Below are 12,886 nucleotides of genomic sequence, written 5' to 3' on the forward strand. Positions count from 1 at the left end.
GCGTGTGCGGGCGTGGCTGCGTTTCCTTCAAAACTCCTGTTACCCGTGACCTGGAGAAAAGTGAACTTGATGTGCGGCTGCTGAGAAAGAGGCAGAAGGAGCGGATGGGGAGACATCGGGTCCCCGTCCACCTGATGACGAACTGAGGGACCGCCGGGCCACACAGCCCTCTGGGGTCAGAGAAAAAGGCGGGCACCGCACGGCAGGACCCCTCAGCACCACTCGATTCCTAGAGTGCGCTTAGCACTGGGGCCACGTGGCGGAGACGAGAAAACCGCCCCAGAAGGCCGGGCAGGGATGCACTGAGAGGCTGTCCTCTCAGCTCTGGCGGCCGGAACGAGCACCACAGACGGGGTTCAAACAGCAGACGCTCATTGTCCCCCAGTGCTGCAGACTGGAAGCCCTGATCCAGGTGTGGGCAGGGCCAGTTCCTCCTGAGGCCTCTCTCCTTGGGTGTAGACAGCTGTCTCCCAGCTGTGTCCCCACATGGTCGTCCCTCTGTGCGAGTCTGTGCCCTGAGTTCCTCTTCCTGTAAGACATGGGGTCATATGGGATCAGGGTCCACCCACACGTCCTGACTTTACCTGGATCACCTCTCCCCAGGCACTGTCACAGGCTGAGGTCCTGGGGTTAGGACATCAACATATAAATTTGAGGGATGCAGTCCAGCCCACAACAGAGATGGAAATGGAACCCAGATGACATTGGCCACCACCATCTGGGCCATCAAAAGTACCATGAGGGGCCAGGGGTCTCCCTCAGGCCTCTTGGCCCCCAACAGGTGAGACGGTGCGGGTCCCGTCAGATCACAGAGTGACACGACTTGGAAGGACAGGCCTTTGTGACTCTTGAACACGGACCTGTGAGGGTCAGTGACACCTCTCTGTCCAATCCCCAGCCTGTTCTGCCACCTTTGGGGTTTCCAAGCCCATTGTCACAGCCCCCGGGGGAGGGATGGGGACGTGCCGTGTGCCCCGACCTGCCCTCACACGTGCCGGACACAGCCAGGGACCCCAGACTCCTGCTGGCTGGAATCACAGGAGCCTTGATGGAGGCTCAAGCCCTCCCTGGGCCAGGGTCACGCCCGAGCCCCCGTCAGGAAGGACGACTCCAACGTCGCCAGGCGATTGCTCTGAATGCAGCTGCCTCTGATCGAACTGGGCAGCCCAGGGCGGCCAGCTGAGAATGTGCTCACTTTTCCCTCCACCTCGAGCTTTGGATTCACGTACATGGGCCCAGGAGACACTTGTGCCTAGCAGCCCTCAGCACAGGTCCCAGCCTCCACGCCTGCTTTGAGTGTCCCCCAGACACCCTCCTGCGGCCAGCAGGCAGAGGGGACACGGCCTGGGCAGGCCTCCAGCCGCCGCCTCCTGCCCGGCCATGAGAGGGACGGGGTTCGGGCCAGGAAGATGGTCCTCCTGGGCCTTTGTCAGCCCCAGGCTTCACTCAGTGAGACCGGAATGCTCTGTGACCCGCCCGAACTGCCGTGGGCACCACCCTTGCAGCAGGTCTTGCTGTGGAAGGGTCCTCCTCTCCCTGGGGTCAGCCTGGCGCTCGCTGGGTCCTGGGGGTCTGAGTGTTCTGTCACAATGACTGGCGGTGTTCACGCTTGTCCCAGGTTTGGCGTGCTTCTTCAGCCCCATCCTCAGGGAGCGTGGCTTGTTTCAGAGGCTCCTCCTGAGCCACACACACAGGACGTAGCTTGTTTCGGAGGCAGCTCGCACACGCAGCACCATCTGAGACCCTGCGCCGGGGGCGACTCCAAGCGGGGCGGGATCTGAACTACTTAGTCTAAACCGAGACAGGTGACACCAACCCCTTGTTGTGTTTTGTTCTTAAGCATTCATAACCATAGCTTTTTGAAGATTGCACTTCTCTTTTTACAGAAATCACTGATTTTGTGATTCAGATGACACAGTTTGGTTACAAACCAGCGCGTGTGGTAGAAACAGAGAGGCCTCTGCCCTCAGAGCGGCAGGTGCCTTGTAAGTGAAAGGAGGAGAAAGCAACGCTCCAGCCTCCGGGGATCTCCTGTCCCCAAGTCACATCCGTGCAGGGCGTGGGGGACACGAGGGGCCCTTAGCGGGAGCCCTGCCAACAAAGTCGAGGCCGGACCGGAGCTCATGGCATTCCGGGACAGGGGGCGTTTCCATCTATCCCCTAACATGGGCTTCTCGAAGAAACCCCACGGCGGCCACACGGATGCGCAGCAAGAGGTAGTAAGGACCACCGAGCAGGGGCGTCCCCCCGACCATGGCCAGGCCCTGACTGCAGCAATGGAGAAACAGGCCCTCAGGGAGGAGGCCACGCGGGCGGCCAGGACGCCCAGGAGGCCCCGAGTGCCGAGACAGAGATGGACAGTCAGTGCCGGAGAAGCTGTCCCCTGCGTGGTCAGTGCCCAGTCAGCAGAGGTCAGAGGGAGCATAGGGCTCAGCAGCTGGGCCTGCCGGGACGATCCAGGTGGCTAACAGAGGAGCAGCTGGCACAGACAAGAAGGGCCCATGACAGAGCCACCCTGCAGGGCACCCCTCGGCTGGAAGCAGAGACGGGCTGGACTGCTGGGCAAAGCCGGCCTGGGGTCTGCCAGCTCCCGCTCACCCACCAGACTGCGTCCTAAGAAGTGCTAGGCCCCTCGGGAGGGTCCTGGGAGGCCAGGCCAGGGGGCTTCCTCCAGGAAGAGGCAGGGGACCAGCGGGCACAGGCAGAGGAGACCCTCGGGAGCTCCAGGTCGGGGGAGGCCTGGGGGGAAGTCTTCCGTCTGAAGCCCTTTCCAGGACCCGCGGCCCCTGCTGAGCTTCAGCGTGGCCGAGCCCACGGGTACCCCGGTGCACGCCTGCCAGGCCTCGGCCCCCCGGCTCTCTCCCCCCAGCCCTTTCGGGAGCGTGAGCCCCACGGCCATCGTAGCACTAGGGGAGACGCTCTTCTGGAATTTGCTCTGGACCTGGGAGAGTTTTACTCCGGGAAACCACCCGTGCAGGTCTCACGTGAAGTCGCTCGGTCGTTCCTCAGCTGCATCTTCTTTTGCAGAGGCCACACGGAGCCGCAAACTGCCGACCAAGCAAACTTTGGGATCAGCCCCCTCGGGGCCAGCCGCCTCGGGCGCACGGGACGGCCCTTCCGGCCCCGGAACAGGCTCCGCGCAGGGACGCGGCGGCCGTAACTCACTCGGGGCGCGCAGCCGTGTGCGCGAAGGGGAGGCGCGCCCCACGGCACGTAATCGAGCTAAGTTAACAGAAGCCTCGCGATGTGCGGCCTCTAATAAAGCGCCTCCCGCCCCCGTCTCGGGGGAGGCTGCGCGTGATTGAAACCGATGGCCCGTCAGTGCGCACTTTAAGATGAACTTCTCTGGAAAACGAAGACAAGGAGGCAGGATGGCTGCGCCCGCACTGCGCCTGCGCAGCAGAGTGCACTGTTCCCAATGGAAGTGCAGCGCGTGGCGAAGTCAAAGGAGGGGGCCGCGGAGGGTCAGCGGAGAGCCGAGCCCCGGGGCGCAGGGCGGCTTGCTGGGAGATGAGGCTCCTGCGCAGAAGGGGCTGCGGGAAACGCACGGGCTCGAGGGAGCGTCGCTCTGCGCGTGTCCACCCGGCTCTGCCATCAGCTCTCGCACTCAGGGCCGCACGCTTCAGAAAGGGCTGCGGGAGCGGGAGAGCAGCAAGGACCTCTGCACACCGAGGGATGGGGTGGGTTCCGAGTCCCACGGCCCTGGGGAGGGGCTCACACCGCCTGCCTCCGTCCCTGTCCTGCTCTGGGGACAGACCCAGCCCGCACTCCTTCTCAGGCCAGCGGGTCGGGATGGAGGAGCAGCTCTGTTCAGTTCAATGCCCTTTTTTAAGGCCCAGGAGGCCCAGTTCCCGTTAGTTCCCCCAGTGAGGTGGGCTCAGGGCCTGTGCACCCTCGGCTCCCTGCCTCTCCTCTGTCCTGCGTGGCCGCCCTGGACACCCTGGCCAGTGCTTTCCTAATGGAGGCTGGGGAGGGAGAACAGACTGTCCCCCCACCCCCTGCTCGGGGCCTCCAGCAGGGGCCAGGTTGTGTGCTCCCCAGCTCCAGCTTCTCCAGATGGGCCCATGGTGGTGGACAGGCCTGGGCAGAGCACCCCCTCCTCCCCTGTCGCCAAAGCCTGGGGAGCCTGGGCAGCTCCCTGTCTGGTTCCTCAGCCCTCCCATCACCTGTCTAATTAATTTTGGGCTTTGCATTTCTCCCTCTGGAATAACCAGAGTGGGTTGGGTTGTTCATTGGACCCTGACTGGGGCACCAACTTGCAATAAAGAATTTAAGTCATGGCCTCCGAGCAGACCTGCAGACACAAGAGGAGACTGTTAATCAGGGCGGGAGCAGAGGGATGCGGGCAGGCTAGCCTCAGGGGCATGAGACACGGGATGCGGGGCTGGTGCCCGGTCACCCACAGAGACCACCCTACTTCCGCCAACAGCCAGCTGGGCCACCCCAGACCCAGCCAGGGCCAGCAGGACTGCCTGCTGAGCCCAGTGATTGCTGGCTCAAACACTAATAACTGAATTAGGTGCTTGCTGTCCCAAAGCCACTGAGTTTGGGGAGCCCATTATGCAGCTTTATGGTGGGAATCAATAACCAGTACTCCAGTTCAAGGGACTCTTTCCTCTGCTGGGGAAGGTGCTGGCTCAGCTCATGCTCCAGCAGGAGAGGATGCGTCTCAGCATGATGAAGAAATGTGACATCAGCACAGCAGACAGAGGGCAGCAAGCCAGGGGTCCGGACGTGGACTTCCCGGCCCCACGTGCCAGTTTACACTTGTTCGTCCTTACCTGTGCTCCAATCCATCTGAAGCCTTGTCAGGAAGCTCTGTCTTCCGTTACATTAAAGCCCTTGGTGGAGCATGTACTTTGACTGGATCTTTTACTCATGTACAATTTTGTAACAACCTGCATTGTCATTAGCAAATTATTGGTTCACTTAGCTAAATGGGTCTTCCAGATGTCAACATATTTCGTTGTACAGTAAAAATACATCGTATTCATTACTGTCATCATTGATCTCATCAGAGAAGCCTCTAAGTATTGGGAAACTACCAAACTCACCGTGGCCAATACAAGTTTTCCAAACTCCCAGTAATTGTCTGAAATCTCAGATATTTTGACAACAAGCTCTGTTCATTGTTCTCCTTGAAGGGACAGGCTTATTTCATTTGGTTTCCAGAAAATGTCTGCATAACCATAGTTTGTCAGCATTTTTTCCTAGTGAAATAGTGTCCCTTGAAAAAAAGTGGAAAGATCAGCTCACAGCTCAGTCACATAGCCTTGAGACAACCATGGCACTTCAGCTTGAAGAAGTGCTTCAGCAGGCTTCCCATTCCATCACACAGATTATTAGGAAGACGTGAAGTCATTGGTCAAGACTGAAGAAAGTTGACAGTTGTTAACACTTCATCAGGAACATTCTTAAGTGGAGCTGGCATTTTTGTCACATTGTGTGCCAGGTGGTGGAGAGTGCCACTTGCCTCCCCCAGCAAAGTTTGGTATCTCTGCTAAGATGTCAGCAGTTTTACTCACCATGACTTGACCCACCATCAGTTGACCCACCATCAACTTGACCCATCATCACTTGACCCACCATTGACTTGACCCACCATTGATTTGACCCACCATTGACTTGACCCGCCATCGCTTGACCTGCCATCAACTTGACCCACCTTGACTTGACCCATCATGACTTGACTCACCTTGACTTGACCCATCATGACTTGACCCACCACTGACTTGACCTACCATTGACTTGACCCGCCATGCCTTGCTTCTTCTGTGCAAATGTTAACACAGTGAAAAAGGTAAACACATCTGTGCTGGGTGAATAGTGTCCCCCAAAAGTCATGTGCAACCTGTGGATGTGACCTTATTTAGAAATAGGGTCTTTGAGGATGTAGTCAAGTTAAGATGAGCCCTAAATCCAATGACTGCTGTCTTCGTAAGGAGAGGGACTTTTAGACATACAGACACCCAGGGAGAAGACCACGTGAACACAGAGGCAGAGATTGAGGTGACGCCTCCACAAACCAAGGAACGCCAAGGATCGCCAGGAACCACCAGAAGCTAGGAGAGGCCCGGAGCAGCTTCTCCCATACAGCTTCAGAAAGAACCAGCCCTGCTGACACTTTGATCTCAAACTTCTAGCCTCCAGAACTGTGAGAGCATAAATTCCTGTTGTTTTAAGCTGCTCAGTCTGTGGTAAGTGTTGTGGCAGCCACAGGAAACTAATGTAATGTCTTAGTATTATTATGAGAATATTCTGAACATGTGGGCCCGTCAACATGTCCCGGGCCCCCAGGATCTGTGAGCCACACTCGGAGAACCATTGCTATGAGACAATTCCCCCATCTTTCCTCTAAGCCTCTGGCCCCACCAGAGCTGCTGTCGTCCAGGGAAACATTTTTGCACTCTCTTATCGGTGGGATTGCTTCTTTAGAGGAGGTGGTTGGACCTAAGATGGGTCTAAATCCTTGTCTTCCCAGACAGGACGAACATGGAGCCAGATGTGTTTTCATCACATTAACGACAGATCTGATGGCTCAGGGAGAGTCCTTAAGAAGGTCCACACTGACCAGTCTCAGACGCGGACCAACACCTGATGATCTGGCTGCAAGTGTGGGGAGAGGACCAAGGTGCTCCATGGGAGTGATCATCTCCACGTGTCCTGCACTGAAGGGTGAATTTCCTTCCTCTGCTGAACCGAAATGGGGCAGGACTTAATGCCACCAAATAAGCACTCCCTGAGTCACTTGGGAATCATTCATTCATTCATTCACCCAGCAAGCATTTGTTAGGCCCCTGTTCCAGGCACTGGGGATACTGAAGTGAACAACAACCCCTCAAGGGGCTTCAATGTGTTGGTTGGAGACAGACAGGAAACCAGTAAATTATAGGGTGTCTGGTCTTGAACAGTGGCATGGGAGGGAGCAGGTAAGGGGCGAGAGTATGCTGAGTGAGTTGGGCTGCACCCCTGGGGGGGGCATGGAGCCGGGACTGTAGGAAGCAGGCGCACTTCCAGCTGGGAGGACAGCAAAGGCAGAGGGTTTTAGGCAGCAGAGAGGCCAGTGTAGGGCTGTGGCTGAGAGAGTGAAAGGGGCATATCAGGGACGACACCGAAATTCCACCAAACAGAGAGCCCTGAAGAGCCTCAAAGTACCTGGCAGGAAGTCATTGTGTAGGGGATGGACAGATGGATAGACAGACAGACAGATAGGTAGGTAGTTGATAAATAGAGGATAGACAGATAGATGATAGATAGTTGATAGATGGTAGATAGTTGATTGGTAGAAATCGGCTTAGATTTTGGCTAAATCATTAATTTAAATGGTGCAGACTTTGAAATTCTCAACCAATTATGAGGCTCAGAATTTGCTACATGCCCTGGAAACAGATGGCATTTTAAGGAGCTAGACTGTAGTTAAACTCCCGGGAAGCAGGGTCTGGAGCTGGCTGCCTTCTCGGAGCAAAGCCATTTCCCAGCAGTTGGTGGCATTTGAAAATGCTGCCTCAGGCTGGGCGCAGGCGGTGGCCTCTGTGGCAGGTACAGCTCGGAGAAGGACACAGGGAGAAGTCCTCACCTCCACCGCTTTTAATTCTTCCACATGATGCCAGAGGCTAGGCATCATGACACACAGGGCCCAGGCCCCGCCTCCAGAGTCCCTGTGTGCCAGGAAGAGACAGCCTGCCCCGGCCCCAAGCCCTGTGCAGGAGGGTGCTGGGCACCCAGCAGGCAGTGGCATCAGGGAAGCACATGTCTCCCGCACTCTGCACTGGCCCCAGGACCCTCCTGGGCCTTTGGGGGAGTGCTGGAGCTGAGAGCCGGGCCGGACCCCTCGAGGAGGGTGGGTCCCATCCTAGGGCACAGGGGGAGCCGCCTGCAGGAGGAGACAGCACACCGTGTCCAGGCTTCAGAGGAGTCATTGGATGCTCAGTGGAGCTGGGCTGCAGGCACAGAAGAGGAAGAGCAGGTGGGGCCAGGGCAGGGACAGCTGCAGGTGGTGGGGGCACCCCTGGACAGAAGTGGGCAGGGTGGGGACCCCCAGGAGAGGCTGAGCTGATGCCCCTGTCCTCTCTGTCCTAGTCTAGCCGCTCCTGACCAGGGGCCTGGGCGTGGGCATGGGGTTGGGAGGGTCAGTCACCTGTCCCCAAGCTGCAGGGTGGGGCCCCCGTGAGGTTCTGCACTCACCCGTGGGTGTCCCTATACCCAAGGGAGTGTGACATTAAATGACAAAAGAGGTTAAATATAGAACTACCCAATCTACTTCTGAGTCTACCCCCAAAAGAATGGAAAGCAGGATCTCGAAGAGCTAGTTGTACACTTCACAGCAGCGTCGCCCACAGTGGCCGAAAGGTGGAAGCAACCCAGCGTCCACTGGCAGACCAGCGGATAAACAAGTGTGGTCCATCCCCACAGGGGAATATTATTCAGCCTTAGAAAAGGAAGGAACTTCCAACACACGGTACAGCAGGGATGGACCCTGAGGACATGATGCTGAATGAAATGAGCCACTCACAGAAGGACAAATACTGGATGATTCCACTTAAATGAGGTCCCTAGAGGAGTTAAATTCACAAAGACAGAAAGAGACGGTGGTCCCTGAGGGCTGGCGGAGGGGGTGGGGAGTCGGTGTTTAAGGGCCAGAGTCTCAGTCTAGGAGAATGAAAAAGTTCTAGAGACGGATGGGGGGCATGGGTGCACAACCGTGTGAATGTGCATAATGCCCCTGAGCTATACACGTAAAAATGGTTAAGATGGTAGATTTTAAGTTTATATATTATACCATAACTAAAAAAAATGTAATATACCCAAAACTATTAAATTGTACACTCTAAATGAGTGAATTGTAATAGTCAATGAATTATAACCCAATAAGGCCATTGCAAAACACGCAGGTCTGGAGGGCGAGTGGGCAGAGAGGAGGGAGCTGGTGCTGCTTTGGGACAAGGGGCCCAATCGACATCTGACAGGCATCATGTGGCCCCTGCTTCCTGGCCCCCAGCCCCGCCTCCCTCCTTCCCTGCCCTGTCCTTCTGTTCCCTTCTCCTGCCCGCCCCGCCCACACCCCTCGGAGTGGGTGCACACTCACAAGGCCACGTGGCCCTGGGCCTGCCACCCACCCCAGCTGTGCGGACATGGGGTCCGGGCACCCCCAGCACCGCCTGGCCATCGGAACCCCCGGGCACAGGGCAGAGGGGCCAGGAGCGGCGTGGCCAGGAACCCGCACGGACAGGTGAGTGGAGTGAAGGGCTTTAAGGACTGAGAACAAGTTTTGCTTGTTTCTGTTTATTTAGGTTTTATTGGCAATTTAAACTGACGTGAAGTCATCTCTCAAAGACAGTTTTTTCCTCTGATCTTGAGTGTTTTATTTTCTCCTGATCTTATTGCCACACCAGATTGAATTCCAACACTCGGCGTTACGTTCTAAGCCCCCCTGGGAAAACGCAAACTCACGACGCAGCCACTTCAGGGGCTTGTTTAGTACCCGTGAGTGTGTGCAGAGGCTGGAGCGTCCATCAGGGTTTCCACGAGGCTGGATCCTCTGTGTGGAAGTGGACGTCCACCCATCACGCACTTCTTTGGCGAGAACTGGAGGCAGAGCGACGCTTCAGTTACCAGTGGAAACCAGCCCCGACCAGGCGCACGGGCCAGGCTCGCCTCCCAGAGCCCAGCGCCGGTGACTGCAGCTTTCCGGCACCTTCCGTGGTGCTTCACTGACTTCCACTGACCAGCTCCCGGACCCTCTGCCGGGGCTGCCCTTCAGCCACTGGCCCAGCGGTCGGCGAGGTCAGCCAGGAGGAGCGATTCCCAGAGAGCCTTCTGGAAGGTTTTGGGAGGCGGCTTGTTCTCATGGGGCCGTCAGGTCAGGTTGTAAAGGCGTTTTCAGTGTCGGCCGAGGAAGCTGATACAAAGCACGAATCATGGCTGGGAGACAACTTGGGGGGGGGGGGGGTGAGATTGCACGTGTGTGCGTGACTGCGGTGTGTGTGCACACACGTGCACAGTGTGTTTGTGGGGTGTGCACATGCATGTGTGTGCCTGTGGCTGTGTGGTGTGTGTGTGAGAGACAGAGACAGAATGAGACAGAGAGAGAAATTTAAAATCAGCCCTTCGATCTGGTGAGTATGGTTCCAAATACTTACCATGTTTACACTCTGGCTACTCGTGTGTGAGCCCCATGCACACTTGGCAAACGAGAACTCACACTTGGCTGCGCGGTGTGGGGCGTGCGGGCTGCGGCTGCTGGTGCACCTGCAGAAAGACCACAGCTGAGACTGGGGGCTGGGCGGCGGGGCATCCGGTCAGCGGCTCAGGGATCCTACGGGGGCCACGCCTGCCAGGCATTCGAAATCTCTTACTCTGGCCACATCAAGGTCCTTCCAGCTGCAGTTCCTTCCTTTTTAAGATATTTAGCTAGGCGATCTCTACATTCATGTGAGATCTTTGTAAAAGTCACACTTGCATGGGAACCTGAGAAAAACACAGATAATAAAAAGAAGATGGGACATCATTTGGGTTTTTGAAAGGTCAGTGGTTATGATGGAAACTGTTTGCTTCTTTTGTTTTTTGTGGAACTCAAGTAACATAAAACGTTACAAATTAGCACCTCCACCGACAATCTGCCCAATGCCAGGGCTAAGGCAAGCATTTTGTGAATCTGAAAGTTGATTTCAGGTCAGAGAGCCCCCGGAGGCCGAGGCAGGGCTCCCTTCCCCACGTCGGAATCGCTGGTGCTCTACCCAGGAGCACACACTCTTCTCCATATGAAGAATTCCCTTTGAATTCCACAGGAGCTCTGCCCTCAGAGAGGAGGGTAAGTCACGGTCTCTGGTCCGTCCGGGCCTCCAGGAGCAGGACCAGCCTGTGGGTCAGGATGGACAGCAGGAGAGGGGTGGAGGGAGCGCTCTGCCCCATCTGAATGCTGGGAGGGCAGCAGCAGGGGTACCTCAACACACCCAGAATCAGCACCCACACCTCGAACAGAGGGGCACGGGAACAAGGTGACAATACAAACGGATCGTTCTCATCAAGCCTGTCAGTGTCAGCTAAATGGCAAGGGTGTCACGACTGCAGCTTTACTTAACAAGGAACACAGATGGATCGGTAAGACCGAGACATAACCCAAGATGCCGGGCTGAAAGATCCCCATTTAACTCAGAACACGTCACCCCAAACTGAGAAATGCCCCTGCCCAGGGCACTCGTCAGAAAGGCTTTTAGCATCCGTCTTACCCAGTGAGGAAAAACGGGCTAACTCTGGGGACGCGTGCTTCCTCCCATCTTCTTGCCTTTAGAATAGCTCCCTGAATCGGCAACTTAAACTTTTCATCACTCTCCAGGGTGGACCCCAAGACAGGCGGACTGCAGAAAGCCGGGAAGCACAGCCCATAGTTCTGGCCTAGACCCCACACCCCATGGGGCTGCCTTCCACAGCTGGGGAAGAAGGTTTCATCCCATTTCCTCATCATCCCACGTGGCATGCCTGCCTCTCTGCGTCTCCAGGATCATATGCAGTGCAGGTCTGGGTGGGAAGCGACAACGGAGAGAGCTCTCGAGCTGATCAGGGGGTGAGCCTGGGCCCAAGCCCTGAAGCAGGGTGGGGAATGCAGGATGAGCCCACACGCACCACAGCCACCCGCATCGCACCCACAGGAGACGAAGGGAAGACCAAGGCGGACGCCCCCCACCCCACCCCAGGGCCACACACTTCCAGCAAGAACCAGTGTATATATATACATGTATAAACGGAGTAAAATTGACTAATGGTGAAAAACATCCTGTCATTGCAAAAAACGAGGTCTTACTTTTCACCAATCAGATCGGAAAAGATTAAAAAGAACGGTCATGCCCAACGTTGTCCAGGCTGTAGGCAACAGCTCGCTTTACACACGGCTCACAGGAGTGCGGATTTGCCAACCCTTCCGGGAGGACATCGGCAAGGCCTGCTCAAGTTATCCTCCACGCACACGTGCCTGCAGCCAGCGTTCCCACACACCCCTCTGTTCTAAAGACACTGGTAGGCCTCGTAGCTCCAGCAGAGGAAGGAGCTGCTGTCAGGCCACCCTGATGCTGAAAGCACTAGAGAGCTGCACCAGTTACGGGAAGGATCCGCGTACAGGCACGAGGCAGCCCCGAGCAGGACCACACCCCCCAGAGAAGGGACAGCAAGAGGCACGCTGACCTCCCCACAGCGGGCGTGGAGGCTAGCAGACAACGGGATGATGTCTCTAAAGCACCAAAGAAAAGATGAGCTCTCCTGAAACCCCGTCCCGGCGAGTACGTCCTACAGTGAAGTAAAGCCTGAGGAAACTCGTCACTGTAAGAAAACCACAGGACAGCCTCTAAAACTCATCCTGATGGAGGCACGGAGGTCTGAGAAGAAACCAACCACGTCTGAGAAAGCAAACACAAAAACTCCCGACGATGAAAGCAACAATAACAACGTCCTGTGAGGTTAATAAGATGTAGAAGTAAACATGTAAGTTTAAAAGAATATCTAGGGGGCTGGCCTGGTGGCATGGTGGTTAGGTTTGAGAGCTCTGCTTCCACAGCCCGGGGTTTGTGGGTTCAGATCCCGGGTGCGGACCCACACACTGCTCATCAGAACATGCTGTGGTGGGGTCCCACATTCAAGATGGAGGAAGACTGGCACAGATGTTAGCTCAGGGCCAATCTTCCTTGCCAAAAAGAAAAAAAAAAGAGTTTCTGGGAACAGGTACATTCCATTAAGCTCTTCTGTGTTCTTGTGACCATTAAATTGGTCAAGTACTAATTTAATCGTACAAAAATTAAGGATGCATTGTGTGATTCCCAGGGTAACCATTCAGAGGACACCAAAAAGTAGAACCAAAACAGCTGACAGAGCAGAATAAAGGGATTTTTAAAAGACA

The sequence above is a fragment of the Equus caballus genome, chromosome 21, assembly GCF_041296265.1.
Source record: "Equus caballus isolate H_3958 breed thoroughbred chromosome 21, TB-T2T, whole genome shotgun sequence".
Classification (NCBI taxonomy): domain Eukaryota; kingdom Metazoa; phylum Chordata; class Mammalia; order Perissodactyla; family Equidae; genus Equus; species Equus caballus.